We start from the raw sequence: 14,759 nt of genomic DNA, 5'->3' as shown, positions 1-14,759 counted from the left end.
ATAAATATAGTTGGGAAATATCATTAGTAGTATGAAAATTGTATTTGGCCCAACCTGAACTGGAAAAGATGCATTATGTTCATTAAAGATGACTAAGAATTTTTTATTTTTTTTTTTAACAAGCTGGCGAAAGAATTAAAGTCAGTGAAATTAGTTGACAGATAAGTCTGGATGTCCTAAGCCTAAGCAATAATGCACCGGAAAGTAGTTATATAAAGACAAATGTAACAATGTCTTTAATTTATTTTCTTATATTTATCATTATATCTAAGCCAATGCCTTATGCCTCAATTGCTGTGTATACCTTGTGTATTTCTGTTGCAAGTTTGTCTGCACAGAGTTCTCATTCAGCTCTGAAAACATAAAGTTTTCCCACCACTTTTTTTTTTTTTTCCTTCAAGGATAAATGTATTTGTTATGGTCAATTCAAGGAAAGTCCTATTTCTTACAGAGAGCTAGTATACTATCGTGTCTCAACAGAAAAATACAAGCCTTCTTTACCACAAGCTATTTTTTATTTATTAATTTGAGTTTGTGCTTGTACTATCATTTGTACGGTGGTGATATCTCACAATTTTCTATATCAGTAGGTAGGTTCCTTTGGCACCACCATCCATTATTTTCTTCCAGAAGGCAAGTAGCAATATGGAGCAATATAAACATATAATTTTTTTCAATAAGTGAAACATAGGCGATGTAACCAAACTACTATATATGAAACCTGCAGTATAAGCAGACAGCAGAAACAGGATTTTGAGATCCCATAAAATCCTTTAAGATGCATTATTCGTAACAAAATACTAGGTGACAATGCTGCAGCTGTGGTGGTTTAAGCATGTAAGAAACACAAGGATCAGGATTAATATCATCATAACATACAGAATGTAAAAATTTAAGTCTTAGCCAGCTTTCTTTACAGGTAAAGATGAGAAAAGGCCTCCAGAGGTAATTCACCTGACCTACCCTAAATGTCTCCTTTAGGATGAGGTAAATTCCTCTCTGGAGATGTTTACTTTTACAAAGGCAATTTACAGAGTCTAACTCAGATATTATAATCTAACTGTAAAATCCTTATCTGAGAAGAGAGCCTTAATCAAGGCTAATCAGGAGAAGCCATATATCTTGTACCATCCAGTAAAGTTGGACAAAGCGTATGTCTAACCCACTGAGTGGACTTTGTGCCTGGAAGTGTACTTACAGATTTTTTTAACTCTACAATCTGGCCTGAAAAGAGGTGTCTCCTTATAAACTCTGTTCCTTTGCAAACTCTAACATTATCTGGCAGTATTTCAGCTTCAGAATACTTTTGGTTTCCACTCAATCCCTGGGTTCTTCATTGTGTTGGCCGGGTGATGTGGTTAGGGCATTGAACCCTGCACACTCCACAGGTTATGGTTACTGTGGGAGTTTTCATACTAGACAAAGATCTCTTTCTTTGCACCAATTTGCTTCCTTTCAGATATGTTGGTTTCAAATGAATAGGATGTTAAGTTTTTACATCTTATGTTTGCATGTCTTTCCTATCCAAGAAGATAATTACAGTACAATTTAGGCATATTTTACTGAAGGATCCAAAACCATTTATATTGTCTCAGTCCAGATTTAATATTCTTCAGTGACTTTCTCCTTATTCTGACTCAACAGAACCAACAGCTTCATGATATATTTACGTTAAATGCGAATGGCAGGGAGGGGAAGAGGGAACTGAAAATAATTTTCAAGTCCCTTGGGGACGCGTGGTTATTACTGCTCGGCAGCAGCCCCTGCTGGAAAAAGACACGTGTCAAACCCACAGGTCTTGCCACAGCTATGCCTGTCAAACCTGCTGCTTAATCACCAGCTAGTTATGTTCCAGCACAGTCATCGATGACCTCTAGGTTCACCGAAACCTGGAACTGGTTCTCCTGCCATCTGCAGAGTGGCAACTGCTCATTCTTATCACAATGAGCTCTGAATGCCAAAAGAATAAATAACACTTATGAGCTTTTTCTGACATATTTGTAGCCTTGAACAATAAGAAAACTGAAAAATATTAGTGCAAGAGAAGCAAAGCCAAACAGTGTAAGATAAAACACCTGAAAAAAGCTTTACTTAAAGTACATGTCATGACATAGTGTCCAAAGAACATTTTTCACCGAGTGAAAGCATATTAAATTATGCTAGCACTGTCTTCTCTTCCATGTGGTTGCTGACAGATGTTTGGAAAAGAAAATCTTCCTTTCTGCTTGACCTTAAAAGCTGTCCCACACAGATTTTGTATATTTATAATGCTAAACAGTAAAACAGTAAAATGAAAAGGGGAGTTCTTCTGTTATAGAAACAAAATACTTTGGCTTTGTTACTCAAATTGCATAGAACCATGTTAAAAGTTGTTTCTCCTAATAATATTAATAATAAGAAGAACAACAATGACAATAATAGTACCACTTAGCATTTGAAATACATAACTAGAGTGGAAAAAATGCCAGTGATTGCAATTTGTTTTGCCATACATCCATGAAAATTCCCTACAATGGAAAGAAAATACTGCAGGCAGGTTGTGGTAAAAACATATCTATTTTCTCATATAAATCACCACATTTAAGTCATTCTTCCTAAACAGCTCTGTAAAATGTGTACATTTCTAATCGGGGTAATATTCCCTCAGGGCTAAGCTGAGCAGAAAAACAGTAGGAAAAATTTACATGAAAGTGATTCATGTAATGGGGAAAGCTGGAGGAGGTGGGTGTGGGGAAGAGAAGGGATGGAACAATGGAAGACAGGAAACAGGACACAGGAGACAAACTGATTTAAAGATTTGGAAGGACTAGCTATTTTTGCACTAGGAAAACTGTCTTAAAGAGGAAGAGAGATTAAGTTTTAAACAATGACAGACACCAAAATACAAGTATCCTCAACAGGAACAGTACCCTGCAGCGGAAGACAAGCGCCTCTGGGTTACCTCCATGAGGAGTTTCATGTCTCAGAGATATTTTCTTACAGTTTCTTCAATCAGACTTTTATACATTTTAGGAGAAAATCAGAGGGACATGACTTTTTTCACATTTCTCTGGTACATGATACACAGGCAACACAGGCTCAGGTAATGGCTACACTGAGTAACACAAACATAAAACCAGTACTCAGTACAGGAAAAGTAGGAGTAGAGACCATGTTGGGTTTGTCAAAATACAAATAATTTTCACTGCAAAATATTTTTTTTCATTTTTAAAATTTAAATTTCAAAGAATAAATAGCTTCCTTATTTTGCCAATATTCACGGTTTTATTGGGAAGGAATTACTTTCCAGACTGTTTTAATCCAAGAAGGAGACTACTGCTTTATTAGACCAAAGTCTCCTTAAAAAATCTAATTGCCTTACAGCCAAACAGGGTAGAAGAATTACATCAAAGTATTTTTACTCCATTTGTCTTGTAGCAAATATATGATATGGAGTTTAGTAAGTATTACACTAAGAAATTCTACTGTTAACAGAGAGTCTGTTCCTGGCTGTAGGTACTGATTGGTAAATTTTGGAAAATTGTACCCTAATGTTAGACAAGAACTGAGAAGAAGAAACATAAATGGAGGTAGAATGAGAGAGTAAAGAGCTCTGAAGCTGGGCACTGAGTCTCTAAATATGACAGGTTAAGTTTACATCTGATGAAATTTGATGGCATATTCAGGGGATAAACTATTTAAAGATTTTTCCCACCTGCATAAAATATTGCAATTCTTAAAGAATTTTCTGTCATTATCTTCACAAAGTTCAAATTTCAGTGAGAAATTAAAATTTAATTATTTTCCTTCTTCCAAACAGCAATATTCAATTGATAAGTATGGTTAACTAGTCTATATAAACAAAATCTGTCAATCAAAGTCACCTTGGGTGTTTGATGTCTATCAGTCTCTTTAATTAAAAGACATACAATTTGTTATAATACTTTAAATAGAAATCAATACACTAGAAAAAGATTTTTTGCTTAAAAATGTAATGGGAATTTACCATTGAAAAGGCATGTCTAGGTGAACCAGGGAACTCTGGCTTCGTGTAACCGTCATTTAAAAAGAAGTAGGCTGCAAATGAGATAGCATAAGTCCTCCCTCCCTGTGCCTGCCCTCCAGCTGCCAGCGTCTCACCGCACTGCTACCCAAGAAATATCACTGCCATAGAGCGATGCTGGAAAAGTCACTAATGTATTACCATGGCCAGCCAGCGGAGCTCTCTAGAATTTATTCATTGTTAATGAATTAGCAATACTTGGAGACTGTTTATATGCTTTTTCACAAAAAAAAACCCCAAACCCTAAAGTTTCATTATACCAATGGGTATTTTTACCTTTGACAACCTTCTTGGCAACTAATATAAAAGCTGTGTCTTTGAAAAAAAAGTCGTGAGGGGGCAGCTTATTAAATTTTGTAAATCATAGGACCTGTCTGCAAATGCAGAGCACTGAGGCTGATTTAGTTGTTGGCCTAGAAACTCTGCTGTTAGGACCATTAAACAGGTCTAGAGTTTAAGTTGCACAGTAAATTATACACAGAAGAAACAGGCACAGCATCTCGCCTTGTGTTTCCTCCCTTTAAACCCTGGACTGACTGCATTGCAGCATCCAGAGACTCTGACAGTATACGGTTGTTGTCGGGCTCCAGTTTAAATGGTGATGCACTACTTCCCGCAGCCGTGATCAGGCCAGGCAACTGAAGGTTACCGCACTCTTTACTGAAGCCAATGATAAGGATAAAAAGGAATAAACCGGACTGCGAGCAAAGCTGGTGCAATGCCAGTGAGAGGCCCTGAGCCAATGCTCTGTTATGGGCCTTCCTTTCTTACATCATAAATTACTTAAAATGCTATCTAAATCAGCCTTGTGTGGTCCTCATCATCTCGATCTCTGCAAATGCTCTAGCTGCTCTTCCTTAACACCGGATCCAACTTTACAAATAAACCACACTGACTGCACAGTTTGCAAAATACTAAAACACAAAGTAATTACTGGAGACAGCGTAAGATGATGACAATGCAAACTTTAACTCAAGACAAAGGAAACATTATTTCTCTATTTCCTCTCAGATGTTAAAGGTGAGTATGCAATTACCAGAGTATAATTAACAAAGTTACATACTCTCTTTTGATGAATGCCCAGCTCGACACACGTCAGGTAGCAGCCTCGAACAAAAGAATGCTAATTCAACTGAAGTGCGATACGGATTGTTTTGGTTTATAGTTCTTAACAAACTGCTTTCTCCCTTTACTCTGACTTACGGTGCATCGTGTTGAAGTGCAGTGTGATTAGAAACTGTCTGAAACTGTGGCCTTTCATGAACAATGGAAGCAAATATGTCACTCAAACAGGTTTGGTTTACATCTACTCAGCAGCTCTCTTGGAGCTTAGTTGTCCGTTATCTAGCAAGGACTTTTTTTATAATAGCTAAACACCAGACTCAAGATTTTCACATTCAGCATTGAGCGGGCTGTCCTTTCATATTTAGGTTAATAACTGAAATATTATATGTTCAATATTTTGAGTAAATAAAATAGCATACCTAAATAATGAAAATCTGGCTACATGCTGAAAAATGTAAATCACTGTATACCAGCTGTCACCAGGGGGAACTATTAATTCATGCAGCAACTTTCAAGGCTGGAGTGATATGGACTGGCACACCATACAAGTACACAAATGTTTAGAAAACTGAGGACTGGCAGCTGTGTAATGACTAACCAAAGGTTAATGCCACAATGACATATGACACAACTTGAACTACTACAGCAATTAAAAACAGGCAAAGAGTATATCTTCTGGAAAATTTTTTATGGATATCAAACACTACCTTTACAATACAACATGATCCTGATGTATTTAAAAAAATAATTTTTCTGAAATAAGTAAAATGTGATTTAATAAAGACAAGTCCACAGTGGCTACTGTAGGATGACATAATCGAATGTACGCACCAGTGACCCATGATAGCTTCCCACCAAAAATCACCCAATCTAAAACAACAGTGTTTTGATGTTTCTTTGGAATTATTCATACCTCTCTTGGCAGGAGGGCTGCTCCTGGCCATGCAGAAAGGGGCCATAGACATGTTTGTCAAAGCTTCTTAGAGTCATAGGTTTTGTTAAAAAAGTCAAGGAATTGTTAGCTCTTTAGAAGGGGCGTTTGAATGGAGAACATGACAATGGATTTGAAAGCAAAAATCACGACTCAGTAATATGCTAATGAACAGTAGTGGTTCGACAAATTCCACCAAACTTCTGCTGCCCGTCCTCTCTCATATGGCCTTCAGTCTGCCAGAATCTCAATGTACCCTACCCCTCTGTAGGTGACAAGGCTTCTTCCGATTCAGATTAGTGAGCAGACAATAACAGTGATGAGCAGAATAAAAGAAGTATATTTACAGGCTCAGAGGGTACAGAAAATGATAGCATGTTAGCAAGAACAATGCTACATTAAAAAAAATTTACTTTGCTGTAAGTGAAAAACTAAATACAATTTCATAACAGCACACTGTCACAAAGACAAACATTATATTGAATAGTGTTAATAGACATATCACATGTAAAACAAGCAAGGTAATTATTTTGTTTTCCTCAACACTGATTAGGCCTCTGTTGGGTTACTATGTTTAGTTTTGGGCACAATACTTTCAAAAAGCCAGGCAAATTGGAAAGAGTTCAGAGGAGAGCAAGAAAAATGATAAAAAGTTTGGAAAATAAGATCTATGGGAAAAGGTTAAATGAACTGGGCATGTTCAGAGTAAAGAAAAGAAGACTGAAGGGAGGCATGATCTGTCTACAAATACATAGAGCTGCTATAAAGAGGATAGGGACAAATTATTCTCATTAGTCAATGAGTACAGAACAAGAACTAATGGGCTTATGTTGCAGCAGAGAACATCTAGGTTAAGTGTAAAGGAAAAACTTTAACTAATAGAACAGTTAGAAATACAACATGCTGCCAAAGGAGCCTGAAAAACTCCTTCTGAGATTCAGGTTTTAGCTTATTCTTGCTTTATGTCTGGTAGAGGGAGGATCACACGGCAGTTAGGGCTCGAGTCGGTTTCTTTCTGCACTGCAGATTTCTTATGTGACCTTGGGCAGCCGGTTAACACTGCATTTCAGCTCCTGAGCTGTAAAACAGTGGCAAAAGCAATTCCCTAGCTCTCAGAGATGCTGTAAGGATAAATAGTTAAGGATTCTCAGACACTCTATGAGCCATCTAAGTAACTATGCGAATTAGGCATTCAAAGCTGCCACAATGCACAGGCACCAACTGCCTGGCGTACCTGTTGGTCCTTCCCAAGCCAAAAGACTTCTGTGACTGCCACGATCTGCTTTAGCTAGCACATCCAGTCTAAGCTGTATTAGGATGATCCAGTCTAAGCTGTATCTGAGGAAAAAAAAAAAAAAGAGTAAAAAGTAACAATAAATCGGTAGCTGCGTGGCTGATATGACAGCTCACTAGCAGCCTGGCCCGACTATCTGCTGAAATCAGTGGACTCCACTGTCTCAGTGAAAGGTGGATCACGACTGAGTACCAGTTATTAAGCATGAAAAGGGGCCAATTATCAGGGTCCTATCCTAGCTGTCTGCACAAGTTCTACCACAGCAATGTTGCTGAGACCAAACCTGGAAAGCAGATTAAAATCAAGTTAGAAAGGCAGAGAACATTAAAAGTAAACGGTAAATATATTAAAGGAAAATATTTTTTGTTATACTTTTAATTGAAGGTTTATTCCTATTTGTTGCTTAATTTTGTGCAGTTAGTTTTGCTGGTTAAAAGGGAGCTGCATTTCCTATCTAAAAGTAATTATCAATAATAAATTATATGAAAAGCTCAAAATAAAGGAGCAGCAGCAACATCTCTTCAAAAGAATTGGGGTTTTCTGATACTACAGGTAGTTGAGACTGTGAAAGCTAAAATATTGTAAATAAATGTAGCCAGTTTCAATTTTTCATTTACTTCCTGTATTTTACCCAGCATGAACTCTGCAAAGAGTTTAATCATATTCTTTTTTTTTTATCAATTTCCTGTGTAGAACTGATGCATTTTCGTCCTACTTGTTTAGCTTTTCAGAGAGAATACACATCTCCCTGGCTATCAGTACAGTGAGACTCACAATAATATAATTCTGTATTTCCCAAACTATTTTGTCCTGTACCCTCTTCAACTATAGCCCAACTATTCCTTTCCCTGCTTAGCTCAGCTGAGGAGTCAGATTGAGGTTACTTATAGTACATGCAGTTACAAGAACTGCTTTTCCAAACACATCTCACAAATTCAGGCTTTGCTACTGTAGTAGAAACATTCACTTTGAAGAATTCGTACTTGAAATATGTAGCGTAAAAAAAGTTTAGCATCCTCTAAGTCCTCCATTGCAATATAAAACCCTTAATAAAGATCAAAATAAAAGAAAGTTATGAGAAAGAACTGATTTGCTATTAGCATGCAGAATACAAGAGGCAACAAAATAAATAACAAACCACTGCAACCTAAAACATTTATGCAAAAATAAACTGAAACCATGTCAGATTTCAAGTGCTGAAGCATAAAATGGGACACATTTCAAGAAAAGAATAAATGTGTCTCCCCATGGGTGCAAGTGGTTTCACTGACTAGCAGCTATGCAGAAGAAAAGTGATGTAAATGACAGGATAACTGGAAAGTAAGTCATGAACCCAGGTGGAGCAAATGAAAAGCCTGACACAAGATCTCAGAAGACCTTGACAGTACACAGGCACAATGAGCTAACTACCATTGACCCAAATGCTATAGGCCTTTCATCTGGGAAGTTAAATGTTTGCTGCATGGAGTTGTGTGCTATATGCTTATTCATATGCATCTCTACACTCACCACAAAAGCCTTTCAAGTCGAATTGTGTGAACTGTGGATGTATTTTTATTCAGTTGAGAAACCAACAAAAAAATTCAGCTTAATATTTGGCTTTGTTTTCAAGTTATTTCAGCCATCTTCTAAACCTCTAGGGGGAAAATGTACAGCAGAATTTGAAATGAAAAAGTTTGTTTGAAATAAAGAGCTGTAACGTTTTGTTTCAGAAAATAAAAAGTAAAAACAAGAAAAAGACTGGTAAGGAAGAAAAAAACTCCAAAGGGAAAACAAAGATGCAAGTCTAACTTTGAACTTAGACACTTCCCACATTGTAATCAAGTGACTTGCCAGCCAACCACACATGTATACCAGAGAAACAAGTGAGAATGAGACTGTGGGGAGTGTGATAACAGTTCTGCACTCCTAGTACTTTCATCTCGTAGTACATATATTTCAGCAGTTGATACATTTACCAGTTGCATTTTTTCATGTTGCAGATGACAGTTTGCCCAATAGCTTGTAGACAGTGCTTTGCTAATAACAAAACAAAGTAATTAAAGACTTTAATAACATACAAGCAGCTCTTGCACACACACTACACAGAAGATGGTCTATGAGGGTTTCACATGCATACTTCTCAGTGACTCAGTTTTAGTCAAATTATTTTCAGGTTTTAGATCACAAAGGAAATAGAGAATTCCTTCCCTCTCTCTTTGAAATTTTCTTAGAAGGTTATTTCTCTTAAGTCCCATGGAAATAATACAGATACTCTATTTCAGACTTCAAGGAGCACTAGACGTCATGGAAAAAAATAGCCTCCTTTTCTCCAGGCTAAACAACCCCAGTTCCCTCAGCCGCTCCCCATAAGACTTGCGCTCTAGACCCTTCACCAGCTTCGTTGCCCTTCTCTGGACATGCTCCAGCACCTCAATGTCTTTCTTGTAGTGAGGGACCCAAAACTGAACACAGGACTCGAGGTGCAGCCTCACCAGTGCCGAGTACAGGGGGACAATCACTTCCCTAGTCCTGCTGGCCACACTATTGCTGATACAAGCCAGGATGCTGTTGGCCTTCTTGGCCACCTGGACACACTGCTGGCTCATATTCAGCCATCATGTTAGGCTTGAGCCATAGTCAGACATTTTAATAAGTTTCATGTATTTATTTGCATTTGTTTTCCTTCAAGCTTTATGGCTTGAATGATGCCAGTAATAGAGGGGAAGCATGTTTGTCTTTCTTAACTGTCACTGATGACACAGATAAGTAAAATGGATGTGGGTGTTACTGTTTTGTTTCTTACTAATGAGGCTTTTCAAGTGTTTCAATAATGAAGAGTTTGACATTGGAAACATTTGCATCTATTGCCCTCAGCAGGGTACGCCATGAAGAAGAAGCCCAAAATTTTGTACTGATAACAAATACATGGGTAATATAGCAAAGACAACAACAGCTAGGGAAAAAAATATGAACAAACATAATCCCTCAGGTTTGGTGCAGCAAAACACATGTGGAGGGTCACTTTGACCGGAAAATAATATATTGCCACTGGTGCAGCTAGTGAGTTGATAGACAGCAGAGCCCACAGCCGTCTCAAGAGCTAAAATGAGAGAAGAGGCAAAAGAACAACATTTAGCTGGAAATTACTGTTTTCATCTGTGCACTTGGGCCAATGCCAACTATTCTACTCCCCTGTGTACTATTAGATTATTTGACTTGATCAATTAATCTAATTTTAGACTGTTTGGGGGAAGGGAAAATCAACTAGAGGAACATACTGATGGTGGCATCAGATATGTTCGATTCAATCTTCTCCATCTACTACAAAATGTATATAGCACAGTTTCATGAACACAACCAGAATCAGATGAGGTAGTTTCCTTGCTGACTGCTTCAAGCTCTTGTTAGGTAATGTTCAGCTCCAAAAATAACCCTTTCAGCCTTTCCTCTATTTTGTGTTACCCAGCTACTGAAACCATGTCTGTTCCTTCCTTTCTACCCTGTTTCTTTCCCCCTTTCTCCAAGCTTTTGCCTCTTTGTCACAAACTCTCAGACCCCTAAAAGCACAATACCCAAGAAAATCCCTCCACACTGGTATGTATTTCAAATGTCCTGCTGGTGACAGCTATTGTTTCAGTCGTCTGGTTCCACTGGGAATTTTCACAGGTTCTCACCTTTATCCCAAAATGAAACAATGCTGTTTACATTCGCTAATGAAACTAGAAGGCATAACCAACTTCTAACTGCATAATTTCATGAACAATTGCTGTGCGTTAGGAATCCTGATGTAAATAACCTGACCCCAAAGCTAAGCCACAAGAAGAGGAATGCTCAGAAACACAAGCTTAAATAATAGATCAGAAGATCACTTTTACTAGATCTGGAAAAGAAATCTGGCATAGGGAGACATGGAAAGGTACTGTCAGAAAGAACATTGCTTAGGTCTCCAACCTTGTAGCTATAGCATTGGCTAAAGGTAAGAAAATATCTTTTAAAATATTGACTTATAACCCTTTTTCTCTGACAAGTAAAAAAAAAAAAAAAAAAAAAAAAGGAGTGCAAGAACTGATTTAAAAATAAAAAGATATCCTACCTCTCCTTTAGTCTCCTTAATATTTTGCTCCAATCTCATGAGTTTTAGTATAAAAATGGTTAAAATATAAAAGATTTCTTTCCAAGTGAAGAGTCAAAAAGAAACAGTCTCATCTAAATTTTAGTCAAAATGTGTATGTTCTATCAAGAAACTGAATAAAAACTACATAATGAGCTGTATTTATTCTCTTCCTTCATCACTAGTCACTACTGATATCCATCCCTGCACCCCAATAAAAATGAGATGCAGCAGCTCCTTTAAGAAATCCAGCCACTGTAAAGCAGAGTGAGACTTGGCAGGAGCAGCCTTCCTTATGGCAGAGATTGAGCTTGCATCAGCAATGCTCGTGGAAGTTAATACTAAGTAAGAGAGTAGATAACAAAGTAGGATTCATGTCACTTTTAGATGCCTATTCTACTTTTAGACTGCAACTATTAAACACCTATCTTTTTATTATTCACTCTTAGTCACTTTTTGCAGTCAATAGAAAGGAACAGGCATTTTTAAGGTGATTCATCTGACCTGTTTTAAATGTTTACATTGGGATGAGATTAATTGTACCCTAGTAGTGTCATATTTTCTCTAGGGGGAGTCATAGGAGTTCAGAGACATCTACATTATACGACTTCACTGTAGACATCTGCATTTGGTCATATAAAGCCCAGCCAAAAAGAAAACAAGACCAAGGGAGAAAAAGAGAGGGAAAGATTTAAGGAGACATCGTAGCACCAAAGTCCCCAGTATGTAATGCAACCTAAAATTTAAAAGCTAAGAAGTCACAAATTTAAAGTTAAAAAAGGTAAAAGAGCATCTCAAAAAGTACTCAAATGCCTCAGTTATTAGATGGGTCAGAAGCAGCATGTAGTCTTTTCCCCTTAATTCGAGACTGAAAGGTCATCTAGCTCACCACCTTGGCACTGCAAGTTTGTTCTGCATGGTACATCTGTTAGTGCCCTTATAGGTTTCAAAATATATGAACGCAAGGAATGTTACTCTTTCCCTAAGGAAAGAATGAAACAGTTTTTTAAAAGCATCCTCAGTGGATTCTTTTTTTTTCTGAAATTAACTGTGAATATTCCTTTTCCTGTTTTGGTTCCATTTCCTTCTTATACCTTCCAAATTATTCTCTTTGTTTTCACACATGTTAAGCTACTTAGAAACACTAATTGTAGAGAAAAGAAAAGGGGTTAAACTCTACTGTACTACTGTTATAGATGGACTCAAAGCCATCAACTCAGCAAGGGGGTCAAAGTGTAATTAACAGATTTATAGATGAAATTATCTCATGACACAAGATTATAATTACTGCAGGGGATTTTTTAATTTTCAAATTATCATGCCATACAATATCAACAATCTTAAATCTTTCCTTTTTTTCAGAATGAGAAGGAATTCAAACAACTGAGAGTGAAAAAGAATATTATGAAAAGAAACAATGCAGAAAATGTTCACTCCATCAGTGGAGGAGACTAATATTTTCCTTGCAATTATGGGAAAAGGTACACATAAAAACCAGTCTTTTTCAGATTTGTGTTACACTTTTTTCACTTCACAAACAAATAGAAATATGTAGCATTTTTGTAAAAGACCACAGCTTAAAAGATCACTGGTTTTGAGCACTACTTTTTAAAGTTTATAAAGCTTTGTAACAGCAGAGAAGGTTGATAGCAGGACTATTAATGGGAAGAAGAACTGAGTATGACAGGGAAGTTTTTAGAGTCTTTTGTCTCTTTTAGACTTGATACATTTCAGTACTTCAACCGTTCCTAAATACTTTCTTTCTCTACCAGAGTTTTAGTATTCAGTGATACAGTACTGCACTTCAGGTAATCTTATTTGTAAATGAATCTGTAGGATTGATGTTCATATGTAGTTTAATTTGTTAGACACAATCTTGAAAAGTCATAAACTCACTTTGCATCTTTACGTACTCATATATTAAAAAGGTATAATTTATAATAAACATCTGCTTTATAATACCAATGTGACAGAAGGCATTAGGCAAGGAAAATTGACTGTGGGTGTGAGAGACACCAAACACAAATATGCACATATATAATTAAACCTTTAAAATATAGCTGAGTGATTTTCTTATGCCAGTCCAAGGATTATTAATACACATGTCAATGTCAAATTTAATAAAGCTGTTGAGTTAATTGTAACTATGGTGCCTTGTACTAACACCTGTCAAGGTATTTCTGGTGCAGAAAATCTTTGTCATGAGTGAGCTAGATAACATAAATTATAAGTGAACTAGCCTTTTACCTCAGGAGATCTGAGTTCACATACCGCTTTTAGTCTCAAATGAATTGTTTGTCACACCCCACTGAACCTCCAAATATGGCACAGTTCTGCATGGCTGGAAATCCAGACTCGGGAGACGTGAAGGATTGGAATATCAGGCTGTATCACTAATCAAGATTATGGTGTATTGGCAGAGACAAGTAGGAAAGTGTGTGTGTGTAGCAATTGCCAGCTCCTTCCCTCACAAGCCAGCGCTATTCATGTCTTAAATTCCATAAGCAGGAAGTTTGTTAACAAATTTTGGACAGAAAAATAAGCTGCTCTTACTAATGTCAGCTTTTGCAGACCAACCTCACACAACTGTCCATGATATTCTTCCATCAGAAGCAATGGTATTCATGTGAATGCCAGCCAGTGCTACTTGATCTCTGAGAATGCTGAACACCATCTTTTGAAGCCTGAATGCAAAGGTCTATGAAGACTGCAATCTGTAAGTTTCAGTTTTCTACAGAAGTGCTCGCCTATAAAATAAAATTTTAGAGAAGTGTCTCATTCAAGAAAAAAAGGAAAAAATCCCAATCAAAAGTCAATAAAAAGTATTTTTAACCCAATAACGTCTATAAATATCTCTTTGCAGAAATTGTAGCCATTAAAATTAATCCACCCAATTTTCATAGGAGGTAAGGCATTATACCAAAAAACTGGTGCAGTGCAGAATCACAGCTCACGTTCATTTATACAAACGTACAGAGCCAGCTAAAGGCAGATTTTGACATGTTCATGTATACAATATACAGCAACCATGGGAAGATGGCACCATCTTTCATCAGTAAGCAGATTAGACAAGAGGAGGGTGCTGGCAGCATGCTAGAACCACACAAACATTAGTAGAGGCTGTGGTGAAGCCACATTTCAACCTGAAGATCTCATCATTGCATGTTCTCTTTTTGACCCACCTAACTCCTAGAGGCACTTTAAAGAGTTTTGTGCCACAATATGTGTCTCAAGTTCGTATAGGCTTAAGCAGTACATCATTAAGAATCTCTAGGCTTAATGTGGAGATAGAAAGCCCCAACTTAAAAGTAAAATGTTTATATTTATAGAATAA

Source organism: Balearica regulorum, chromosome 1 (genome assembly GCF_011004875.1).
Source record: "Balearica regulorum gibbericeps isolate bBalReg1 chromosome 1, bBalReg1.pri, whole genome shotgun sequence".
NCBI classification, from domain to species: domain Eukaryota; kingdom Metazoa; phylum Chordata; class Aves; order Gruiformes; family Gruidae; genus Balearica; species Balearica regulorum.
The sequence above is the reverse complement of the archived record's forward strand: the minus strand, read 5'-3'. Positions refer to the sequence as shown.